Consider the following 13,217-nt stretch of genomic DNA (forward strand, 5'->3'; position numbering starts at 1 on the left):
CAGCTCTGCTAAAATGTCTGTATTGGCTACCCACATGCTACCAGGCCACGTTAAGGTTCTTGTATTACTACTCCTTACATCCCAGTCTGATCATGGAGATCATCTGGAGGAGCATCATTGGTTGTTCCCCATGTTTCACAAGCCTGACTGGCTTCAGCTAGAAGTGGGACATTTTGTGTCACCAGCCCCATGCTGGGGAACACTTTTACAGCAGAGATTCAGAAGGCATCCTTGCTACTGACATCTCTAGAAGACCTTTTTCTTTTATGCTGACAGGGTTCCACTTTCCCTCCCTCTCCCCAACATGAGCCAATCATTTTTATAATAATTTTGTATAGTTTTATGTATCTTCTGTTTTACTGCATTTGTAGAAACTGTTTTACATCACCTTGATATTTTATGAGTGGGCTGTGTGTGTGTGTGAAAATAGGATGCTGCCACATACTGAGTAAGATAATCAGGCAATCTCTTTCAGCATTGTCTACACGGACTGGCAGTGGCTCTCTAGGGTTTCAGGTAGGAGTTTTTGACCCAGACCTATCTGGAGGTTCTGGGGATTGAACATGGGATCTTTTGCCTGCAAAATAGATGCTCGATCACGGAGTTACGGTCTGCAGGAACAGGCATTGCAAAAAGCAAAAAGAAAAGAAAAACACATTTTAATAGGAATGGGATGGCAGAGGATACACACAACAGCAGTACAAAGGACAAATTCCATGTATGCCAGCAGCTAAGGTGCACAGTGAGGTATCACAACTGGAGAGCATATATAGTGTCATCATGTCACATCTGAACTGGTTTGATTGCCAGGTTGCTAGAAGCTGGTGTTGGGGAAAATGCAGCAGAACAGTCTAAAAGGATTTCTTTTCCAAGCCAGTGACTGGAAATGACAGATGGATCACTGAAGAAATACAAACATTCCCTCGATGGCTCCCTTTACTAAAAATTAGGATGCAGCTTGAAGCAGTTACAGGAGGGAGCATGATAGTCTCACCGAAAAACTGAGAAGGGCACAGTTTTATTATTATTATTCAGACCTTAGAGCATCATTATAGAGAACTGCTTTTGCATATCCAACTAAACAATGATACACAGAACAGGAAATAAAAGGAATTCAATGACTGTCAGCATATTCCTATCCCTTTTTACTTAGAAGCGTGTCCCACTGAATTAATTAGGACTTACACACCCTCATACATATAGTAAGGTCTGCCACCTCTGCATATTAATATTCAGTTAAAGTTAACTTAACCCCAAATGGCTTGCCAGCCATTTGGTATTTAATACGGTGCCCCAATTGGGGTCTTAACAGTCACAGAAGACAACCAGCATATATCACATATTGTAAGAAATCAACAACACAAATGCTGCTGCTTCTGTTCATAAGGACTGAACTGTCTGAAAGCCACAGTAAAAGTTATGGAGTTGTACAAGGAAGGGGCGGGGGTGTTCCACGTTAAAATCCCTACACAGCCACAAAGCTCACTTAAGGTAAAGGGACCCTTGACCATTAGGTCCAGTTGTGACCGACTCTGGGGTTGCTGCGCTCATCTCGCTTTATTGGCCGAGGTAGCCGGCGTACAGCTTCTGGGTCATGTAGCCAGCATGACTAAGCCGCTTCTAGCGAACCAGAGCAGCGCATGGAAATGCCGTTTACCTTTCTGCCGGAGCGGTACCTATTTATCTACTTGCACTTTGACATGCTTTCGAACTACTAGGTTGACAGGAGCAGGGACCCAACAACGGGAGCTCACCCCGTTGCGGGGATTCGAACCGCCAACCTTCTGATCAGCAAGCCCTAGGCTCTGTGGTTTAACCCACAGCGCCACCCGCATCCCAAACCAGGAATCCTAACCGCTAGACCATATGGGAGGCAGCTCAAAGCTCATTAGGTAACTGTTAAAAAGGAACATATTGGCTACTCATATGCTACCAGCTGCCTAAAGGTGTATAATGAAGGTGCCAGGCGAACTTCCCTGGAGAGAGCATTCCACAGACAGGGAGCCACTCATGAAGGGTGCCCTGATTATCCACAGTCAGAACATGAAACCAGGTTGCCCCATTTTCTTATTGATCTTGGAGTCTCCAAGGCAAAAGTCGCAGTAATTGTTGGGCAAGGCCAAACCATCCAGACCTTTCTTCGATGTCTGCTCCTCAGACTTCTGCAAGTCTTACTTGTTTTCCCCCTCTTCCTCAGTAGGTGGGAGTGCACATAGTGGTAACTCAGCCTAGGACAGTTCTTGTAACACTTCCCATAAATGTCAGAGGCATACGGTTGTCTCCCAAAATGACTACATCCAGCTTTTTCCGGGCACTCCCAACTCCTTTGCCCTTGGCTTTCCCTTTGCCTCGGCATTTTGGCATGTCTTCTTCATAGTCCTCATCATCTAATAAATCATCAGGTTCCTTTTCCTTGTGTGGCTATTGGCAACTGGAATTTCGCCAAGGCTGTCTTCGTCAGTATGAGGGTCAGGCAGACTGTGCTCCTCAAGAGAGTCCGTTCTGAAAAGGGCCTCCAGGCTGCTGCCACCCTCTTTCTTTAGAGTCTGCTCAGTGTCTGGTTTAATGGAATGGAAGGGAAGCCTTGGATCCTCAGGAGGGTGAGCGCGACATTTTTTCCACCCAAGCTGGGTAGGAATAGAGCTGGCCAGATGCCAAACCTGGCCCCCTGTGCCGCTTCTCCACCCAGATGTAGCAGTTACTCTGTGCCACTCCAGTCTGCGAGTCCAGAAATGGCGATCAAATACTTCTCTCAGCGCACAGTCGGGCACTGTAGTTGTGGCACTGCTCCATCATGTCCTTATAATATTGTTCGCCAAGGAGCTTCACCACATTCTGTACCACCACTGCCATTTTCCCCTCGCCTTTTTCTTTGCCCTACTCCCAAGGGCAAGACAACCAGATGCTGGGTAGACTTCAGGAATAGGGCAAGATACTCTGTTCCTTTAGGGAAGATATACACTGGGAAGCTTGCCTTTGCTGACACTGCAATGGACTTTATTCAGGCATATTTGTATGCTGCCCTGAAGGCCTAAGTGGTGAAAAGTGAGGTATAAATGTTAAGTAACTATTAAATAATGAGTGCAGGGACAAATGAATGAATGAATATTACTGCCTTTGTAGATAATTAAGCTTTCAAAATGGCGACTGTGGTAGCTCTTTCTGGACTAGTGACTGTGAGACACAGTCTTCTGAATCTGGTTCTAGCCTTTACTGATTGTTCCCCAGCCTCCCTCTAATGAATGGACAGAACCACTAATTCCTGTTTCTTCCTAATTTTAATCTGTCTTCATCAGTTGCCATGCTTTGAACCAACAAGAAAATTCACGTACAGCTTGCAAAACCATGATTAATTGATTATGCGAAGTAAGTGTTCCTTCTGTCATTGGCAGATATAGCAGGGCTTGTCTCAGAATACAGAAGCCATTAAGGAAGAAGTTTTATTGAAGCTGTCACACTGCAATATTCCAGAGGGTCTTTCCTAAACTGCCATACAAAGCAAACAATAATAAAAACCAAAAAGATTGAGAGAGAGCTCAGCTATCACTGAACAAGGATTTTGCCTATTTTTTTTTCCATTGCAATTCACATAGAACACAAAGGAAGGTGCTTGGAGAAAGGCAAATAATCTCTCTCTCTCTCTCTCTCTCTCTCTCTCTCTGTGTGTGTGTGTGTGTGTGTGTGTGTCCATCCCCTCTTGGTAGTTGATGGACTGGTCCCTTGGAACCACATGTGGCAGTCAAGTGAAAAATACAGCAGCAATGAAGCAGCTTTAGTTTACACTAAGGATTTTATTAGCAGCTTAGCAGCCCCAGAGCTAAGCTCTGATAGAATAGACAATCTGTCTTCCTTGATGTTTCTTGGGAGCAAAGGAAACAGCAGGGGAACACATAAATCTAAGCAAGATTCATAAATAACTGGAGCCTCAGCCATAGGTCAAAGGGAAGGGTCATCAAAAGAATCTTTTCTAAAGTAAAAACCAAGCCCAGGTGTTAATCCTAATTGCACTAAATTAGACTGACACAATCTGAGCATATGCTTGTAAACCTTTTGGGAATGGGGAAATGTCTCCTATTTCGTGGTTGCTATTCGCCCTGAGCCCTTGAGACCAGGCTGGCTCAAAATCAAGACCAGCCAATACAGTTCTGTATGTACAGAATTTAGGCCTGGGTGGGCCACTCTACTTCTAGTCTATATCAGTTTCTCAAGTGTTCAATAATAGGTCTGTTTGGGTTGGGGGCTTTCCAACAAGCAGTACATAGCAATATGGAGTCTTGGTGGACTGTTTATACCCCCCCCAGGCTAGCTACAATTGTAATTCCAGAGATTTCAAATTGCAATACAGTAACATACAACTTTAAAAACAAGCAAAAAAAAAGTTAATAATCAGTATGAATACTCATTGCAATGGATGTGCCATCTTCAACCACAAATCCACAGACAGGCCACGCACCACGTGAATGAAGGTTATGGACCATTGGGAACCCCTGATACAGAGGTATAAATCCTCAGCTCTCCCTAACCCAGGACTTTATTACCATTTGATGGTATGAAAAATCTAAAGCTCGGTAACAAAAATAAGCATGAATCTGAGGCGTATGTCATTGAGACCATTGTGGAACTTAAGAAGACTTCCTAAACTTCACAGTGAGTTTGAAAATTAACGGAGTCAGATCTGCCAGAGGATATAATAGTGAAAATAATGTTTAAAAAAGCAGTATAAAGTGGTACTTCGGTTTTTGAACGTAATCCGTTCCAGAAGACCATTGGAGTTCTGAAACATTCGAAAACCGAAAACTCAATACGGAAGCTGCGTTTCATGTTCAACTTCCAAGGCATGTTCAAAAACTGAAGCATTCACTTCCAGGTTTATGGTGTTCAAAAACTGAAATGTTCATCAACGGAGACGTTGAAAACCGAGGTACCACTGTATTAGGGGAAATCATGCAGGTTAGGCAAAACTGCATTAAAATATGCCTATTAGGATAGATTTGCACTAACATACTGATGAATTTTCATGAGGACTATGTTTTTAATGCAAACCGATTAGGAAATGTGGAAAACTGAATTTAAGATTGGAAAAATGAGAAACTGAGAGAGAAGATGGGGTTAAATTGCCTGGTACAAGATAAGCAAAGAGGCTGAAATTGTCTCTTCAACCACTACCTTTCCACACACAATGGAAAGTGAGCAGAAGATTATGTGAAGGCCAGGGTATTGCCATGTGGTGAAGAGTAGAGAAGAGATTTCTGATGTTTCTAGCAAGGGAGAGAAGCCAATCAGGGCTCCATTCCTTCCTCTGTGGTCTGATGTTTTCAGCAGTTGGGATGGTTGTCACTATTTCCCCTTTCCCCCTTGCTAGAAATTTCAGCAAATTGTTTTATTACTTGCCATAAGCAAAATAATATACCTAGTCCTTCTGCTAAGAGGGGAGCATAGGCTGTGTCTGCTGGTAAATAAAAATGCTTCATGAGCCTTTGTGTGTTTTCCTTAATTCCACTGCATCTTCTTGGCATCCAGAAATCTATTTTAATCATCAGTATGTTCCAGCACACACCAGTATATCTAAGCATTGGTGGCTGGCAGATACATTGCATTGTATTGGTCTTTCCTTCCTTCAACAATTTTATTAGCACATAAACAAAACCATTATGAAAATATTGGTCGTTCAAGTATGATTATAAACTCCCTAAAGACACTCTCTGGCAAGGTAGTGTAGCGTCTGTGCTCTGAGTGAATTCAGTGGGAATTGAATATGCTTCTTATTAGGCTGCTGTTAAGAAACAAACTACTCAGAGAATCACTTGGTTAATTAACTTAAGCACTGGGGATAATAAAAAGCTTCATTCAACCATTTTGAATGTACTCTTTCATGCACATTGCAACACTCTCCTCTTATTAGGGCTAAAGTTGAGGGAGGCAAAAAATCAATAAGTAATGGGCTGGGGATGGGGAGGGAAATGGGAGCAACATGTATGATCATTGATGGTGCAATGAGAGTCATGTGTTGCACAGAAGCTCTTGTGAATGTGGCACATGCTAGAAAAGAGAATGGTGGCAACTGCACAGTTCAGTAGCACAAGGGAAAGGAAGGGAACTGTTGTACACAAACTGCACATGTAAGCAAGACGTTTGGCAAGACTCCTCCAAGATTATTTGGAAGGGCTAACTAGACGATACTTGGTTCAGACAGGGATTGATGCTTTAAGTAACTTTCATTGGGAATGAAACCCCAGATTTCTTCCAACCCTATGATTATAAAGTCCTTGTACAGCAAGCCCTCTTAATCCATGTGCAGCTTTACACATCACTTCATGCTAGAGCTAGCACACAAAATAAAAGATCTCCTGAACAGGTTGCCCCATCCTTGTACCAGAAACCTTAATCCATTCTTACCAGTCGGTGCAGCCATAATTAAATCTGCCAGCTTTGTACTTGCCTTTGTTATGGAAAATTGCCAGGGAGATTACAATAGCCACAACACAACAACAGCAAAATTAAATTATCCATTGTTTGGGTCTCCTTTGAGCACACCCGCGCTATACTTGCCCAGACTGCAATGCAGAGAAAGAGCTTTTAGTACGATAACTTACTCCAGCGTGATGAAAGGCAGTGAAGTTTCATTACACACAAATAAGCAAATCCCTGCTTAGGATTCTGTACAGTGCATTGTTCTTTGCTGCTGTCACTACTTTCCGCCCCGGTGGGGTGCAGCTCCTGGCAGCTCTAAGAAGCAGACACTATAATTATTACATGTGAGTGAATAAGCGGCATTAACTGTTGAAGCATTGCCCTCAAGAGCAATGCAGGATGGCTGAACAGGTCTGGAAAAAGGTGTGAAATGGTTTATTTACAGGCTTGTTGAAGTTAAGAATTTACAGCAACTCAGTGCCAAGTTGGTTGATTTAACCTGCATCAGACAGATTGAAAACATCTGAGAACTGGTGTAGGAATGATTCAAATTGCTTTGGAAGGGGCACAATTTATCTCAGTAACCTCTGCACTTGAGCATAAAGGATGGCTGCATGTTGGACTGTCCTAGCTCAGGATAAACAAATCTGTCTATTTGCCCATGATTCTATTCTTTAAAAACAAAAAACCTTCTCAAAATAGCATATTTAAATGCCTATTTTGATAAATTAAAACTGCGTCCCAACATTTGGTGAACTGCAAAATCTGATTGATGGCTAGGTTCTGATCCACACATTAGTCGGAGAGGTACAGATCAGGTCATTCTGTAGAAGAGTTCACATAGGTGAAATTCCTCAAGCTCCCCTGGTGCTAGCCTGCCCTTTCCTTTTCTCTCGCTTCCCCTCCGCTGTGTTTGTCCATTCCAACTGGCACAAACAATGATTTATTTTGGTAAGCCTTATTCCCAGCTGGGTGATTTCTCATGCAAACCCAAAGGCTGACACAGTGGTCTTGTACTGTATTTTGTGATTATAATTTCTTTTAGAGATTAAAAGGACGATCTGCGCTACATTAAAAAACAACAGCCTAATCTGTCCACAGTGTGAATACTTCAGGAGCGCACAGCCCTGTTTCTTCCATATTGGGTTTGTTCGTATATACAGCTGCCCTTGCTCAAGCCATCATGATCATGCAAAGCAGAGCAGTGCCACCCCTCAAGTGAAGGCTCCAAAGGCCACAAATGGAAATTCTGGGTCAGTGCCACCAGCAAGCTCTGTGTGCTGCCCAAATACTTATACAGGGACCGGGTTCATCTGAATTTGATTTTAGGGGTGGCAAAAAGCCAGTATAGTTTTATTTCTCCAGCAACCAAAAAGGCAGAGAAAGAAAGCCATGCTGACAAAGCTCTGGGACAGCCTTTTTAGCAAAGAATAGCTTCTATGTCAGTGCACGGTTTATTTCTAATCTAGCAATAGTTTAAAGACATTTAGGATCGGGTAGAAAGCAATGGAAACCCTTCAAAACAAGAGCATGAAGGCTGCAGCAGGCTGTACGTAGACAAGGTGCTAGCAACATGGTCACTCAGTGAACAACTGTGGTATGGATAGCATGGGAATCTGAATTAATCCCTTGTGGATCTTTCAAAATGATGGCAATAAATCATCCATCCATCTACAGTGTGTGAGTACTAAAACACAATTAAGGGGAAGGGAAGGAAAGAGATTGTACTCAACTCAGGGCCTTCTACAGTAACACCTGCTGACTCACAGCAGGCGTGCCATTTTTTGCGGGACCATGAGAGCTGAGCCCCTCCCCCCAATTTTCACTGAGGGAGCTGGGCACCCTCAATATTCTGCAGTCTGTTGGGCCCTCCCACAGCTGCAACTAGGGCCCATCAGGCCTTTCGGAGGGTGCAACAGCCCCACCAAGCCTCATCCCATCGCATGATTTCACACACACATATTGCCCCTCCCAATGTCGGGCAGAACGCAGCACGCCTGCACAGGAGAACAACTGGGAGATAAATCACCCAACAAACAAGTCAACTGGCTTAATACCCAGCCGATCTGTTATGTTATTTCTAACAAAGATTCTGGAGGAAGCAAGCAGAGGATCTCATGCCATTGGAGGCCTCGGTTTTGGCCAAGGAAGATGAATTGAGGGCTTTGGTTTCAAAGATATTAACAAAAGATGTCACAGGAAGGACTGCCATCCTTAGGGCAGTTTGGGAAAGAGATGCAGGGAAGGAAATTCAATTTCCTAGTCAAAGAGCAGAAACTGCTAGAAAGTGAAATTGCTGCAGTCTGTCTCCATATACCAGAGAAGATACCTTAAAAGCAATCCACATATGGTATTATATATACCCCAGTGAGATTAACATATATGCTAGTGTTGGAGGAGTTGTGGTCAGGAGATCATTTATATTTAACTGCAGTTACCCAGGCAGTGAGGTTTGGAGATAAGCAACTCAAGGAAATGAGCACTGTAAATGGGCAAACAACTGTTGAAAACTGGTATTACATTAATGATTTTACTTAAAGCAGGATGGTAGAGTATTTAAGGACTCAATTAGATTCATGATAGTTGATGACAGACCTTTGGTAACAACCAAGGAAGAAAAAATAGGACTCCTACTTTAAATGTCTGGAACAGTAAACTTTGGGAAACCACCACTGTAGAGAAGCTTACATATGAAACCCATGGTCAAGAGACAAGTGAAACAGGACACATTTTCTCTCCTGAATGGAGTTATTTTATTTTTCATACTAATAAGTATACTTTGAGCTTTGTAATAAGAAAACAACAACAACATTATGTTACTTCAGCTGTCACAACATTGTAGTTGTTAAGCCCCCCCTTTTTTTTGGTCTGGGGTTTTATTTGTTTATATCAAAACATTTTTGAAAAAAGGGTATGAAGTATGAAAGCTGTAACAATAAAAATTAAAATATTTGTGTGTTTGTTTTTGTTGCCAAAAGTAACAGGGACAAATTTCAGAAAGAGAGTGTAAACAAAAGTTGCTTGGTGCCTCATCATACCAACTCAAACAGAATTTCCCTGGTTCAGGAAAGCTGAACCATAGGGTCACAACTAGGAAACTTCTCTGCCACTAAGAATAAATTAAAAAATAACAACACAAGGAAATATCCACCTCTTTTGCATCATATAAACAAATCCTTTCTCCCCCTAAAACCCAGATCCATACATGGGATGTTTTGCTGCACATTTTGGTGATCACTTGGTGGCTGAGAAGACACAGCTACTCTGCATTCTTATAGAACAAATTTTGCCACTTGCTCCCTATCCGATTGCCAGCTAGACACAAGCTTATAAGACATATATGTTATGCTGTCAAACCATCAGATGGAAATGGACTGGCCATAAACTCATCACAGTATCACATGCGGCAGTTCAAACAGAATGGGCCTTTTCTGCGGTGAAGTCAGAATGCCCATTACCACCATGCACCCAATAGTCCCTGCTTTTCTGTCATAAAGTAGTTCATTGGCCGTTCTCCAAGAGAAAGCCAAGCCTGCAGATTCAGCTTCGAGAAGTAGATCATGTGCTATAGGCTATGAAAACAGCTGGCAACTAAACATACTTACATAATGTTTAGTAAAGCAATATAACATTCTCAAAGGGAAGAACTAGATTTAAAACAACACACCATGAAATTTTGAAAATCAAGACACCAAAGCAGAGGGGAAAACTGATACCAACATACTATTAAAATAAGCCTGGGTGATGCACGGTTCAAAGTGACAAATTCCTGACTTGATGATGATGATGATGATGATGATAATAATAATAATAGTAATAATAATAATAATAATAATAATAATAATAATAGTAGTAGTAATTTATTTGTACACTGCCCATCTGACTGGGTTGTTCCAACCACTCTGGGCGGCTTCCAGCATATATAAAAACATAGTAAAACATTAAACCTTTAAAAGCTTCCCTATACAGGGCTGCCTTCAGATGTTTCCTAAATGTTATATAATTACTCCTCTCCTTAACATCTGATCGGAGGGCATTCCACAGGGTGGGAGCCACTACTGAGAAGGCCCTGTAAAAGGAAGCTGAATTCAAAGCTTAGGGGTCACTATTGTAAAATATGTTTTAGCAGTGGCGGGCAGAAGGCTTTTCAGTAACCACTCTCAAAGAGTAGGAAGGTAGGCAAGGTAGAAGGCACTCACCCAAGTGTCCCAGACCCAGGTTATAAAAGGTTTTAAATATAGGTACCAACACCTTGAATTGGGCCTGGGGGTAGGGGTGGGGGGACACAGGCAACTCATGGAGGTAATGCAAAATAGTTTTTGTGTGTTATATGCTGCTGAATTCTGAACAGCATTTTCTGAACTACATTCAAGAATAGCACCATGTAGAGTACGTTATAGTAGTCGAATGGGGAGGTTACCAGGGCATGCACAACAGTGAAAAGATCCCTTTTCCCAGGAAGGGTAGTAGGCAGATCACCCAAAACTAATAATGGTGACAATGTGTTCAAGCCAAATGTGGACAATGGGTTCAAGAGCTAGATGGAAAACTTAAAAGTAATTTTCAACATGATTGAACTCTTATTTCAAATTATAAAGTTGAACTTGAGAAAACTGTGGTGGCAGACCCCTAATTATACTGATGCATTTTCTTGCATTAATCTTGAATAATTCTCTTTGAGAAAAAAACAGTTTCAGAACATCTTATTTAAAAGGACTTTAAAAAAATCTCTAATGAGATGCCCACACTTGCTTGCACCCAAGGCAGAAACCTTTAATAAAGGTCAATTAAATGGAATCCTCATATTACATATTTTGTCAATTTAATTAAGCTCTATATTCTGGTTGGTTTCTGTAAAAAAACCAAAACCACCCTTAAACTTTTCTGTGAAAGAAGAGGATAATATTGAGGCTCTATTTCTACTTGACAACAAGAATCCAGTGCTTTTATCCAGATCTTTTCATGATACCTTGATATTCTAGCAATGCTCAATCTGAATGACTCATTTGATATATAAGCAGACAAACAATAGCAGCATCGAGCTTTTGCAGCCTTTCAAGGCAGACAGCTTCAACCCAAGCAAACAGAACGAATGACATAATGGGGGTAAGAATTAAACTTTTCTTTATAGGTTTTCTTATCCTACACATGCTCAGCTTCTATCAACAAGAATTTGATGGCATTATTAAAAAATCGCAGGTGCCTGCAGAAAGCAGGCTATGAATGTCTCAAGGCAGCACTTACAGCTTTTGTAGCTGAGCCCAAATGAGCTTCTCGGCGAGGTGGTTGCATCTCTGAGCAATAAAGCTGGCAGTAGGTTCGATGTAACAAACAACAAGACTGGGAAATCTCCTAGGCAATTCATGCTTAATTTAAGAATTTGGACTGGAGGCCCAACACATCTGCGTCCTTCAATTTAGAACTATAAAGACACTATAAAGAGGCACTCTGAAGAAATGAATAAATATTCTTTTAGGAATGAATAATAGGGCTGCCTGGTGTCCTGTACCCAACATCTTGATTTCTGGGAAATCACTAGATATTGTTAGTGTCACAATAGACAGCAATTGGCAGAGCAGAAGTTTGACAAGGCTTGGAGACAGAAATTGCTACAATAATTAATGCCACCTGCAGTGCTAGATGCAAAGATGTTTTCTGAGCTTCTGAAGGGGCAGGTGCCATTTTCCAGTTGAGAACTAGTAATATTGGAGAGCTGGCATGGTATAGTGCCCTCCTGGTGTTGTTGGGGCTCCAACTCCCATCAGTCTTAGGCATTGCTCAGGGTTGACAGGAGTTCTAGTCTAACAGCATCTACATGGCTTGTGGAGGCCTGAGCCCCAATCCCTTCTCTGTAATATTAATTGCCTTAGGCAACTCACTGTCTCTTATGCTGGCCTAGAGGACCATAACTATCAGTAAAGCATGCCACATTTTAAAGGCCTATTTAAGTACCGTATTTTTCGCTCTATAAGACGCACCAGACCACAATACGCACCTAATTTTTGGAGGAGGAAAACAAGAAAAAAAATATTCTGAATCTCAGAAGCCTGAACAGCAAAAGGGATCACTGCGCAGTGAAAGCAGCAATCCCTCTTGCTGTTCTGGCTTCTGGGATAGCTGCGCAGCCTGCATTCATTCCATAAGATGCACACACATTCCCCCTTACTTTTTAGGAGGGAAAAAGTGAGTCTTATAGAGCAAAAATACAGTATATTCAAATTAATTAATTAATTAATTAAGTTTTCTACATCCCTCCTCTACACACACACCTTGATGAAAAATCCCAATCTATTTTAAGAACTGAATGTCAACAATTCCCAAGCTATCCGGAGCTACTCATAGGAACAGCAACATACCAATGAATATATTTTCCCTGTATTGGGGGCCATCTGAATCTCAGATTATCCAAGCAGGAGGCACAGCTGAATCATTACCACTATCTGGTTATTGCTCACTTGACAATAAAACTAAAAAAAAAAAAGGTTCTCCTCTGATTTTATTTCCAGTCACCCTGGCCTCAAAGGATTGTGGATGCTGAATGGTGGGGGATTCGTGACAGACAAAGGGAAATATTTCTTCACACACGCCATAATTAAAAAATTGAACATGTTACCACAGAATGTGGTGGTGGCCACCGAGTCATCTGGAAGTTTTTTCCACAGCATTGTGGGGAACACACCACCTCCTAGATTTCTGCCTGTCACTTTGCTGTTAAAGGCATAGAATTCCTAGCTGGAAAAAAGGTTGGGGTCCTCCATCTATTTGCCTGTAGTAGTCTCCGAACACAACTTCCCTTATGGGAACTT

The 13,217-nt window shown here is 41.9% G+C and overlaps 1 protein-coding gene and 1 pseudogene across 2 annotated transcripts in view; both read right to left on the reverse strand.

Annotated features, from left to right (window-relative positions):
- Positions 1–13,217, reverse strand: part of TMEM108 (transmembrane protein 108) — a 193,006-nt gene that overhangs the window by 140,515 nt on the left and 39,274 nt on the right. The window lies entirely within an intron of this gene.
- Positions 2,009–3,001, reverse strand: LOC308597945 (zinc finger protein ubi-d4 pseudogene; annotated as a pseudogene). Its single transcript has one exon. The product of its transcript is annotated as a zinc finger protein ubi-d4 pseudogene (transcript).

This window comes from Podarcis bocagei, assembly GCF_964188305.1.
Source record: "Podarcis bocagei genome assembly, chromosome: 12".
NCBI lineage: Eukaryota > Metazoa > Chordata > Lepidosauria > Squamata > Lacertidae > Podarcis > Podarcis bocagei.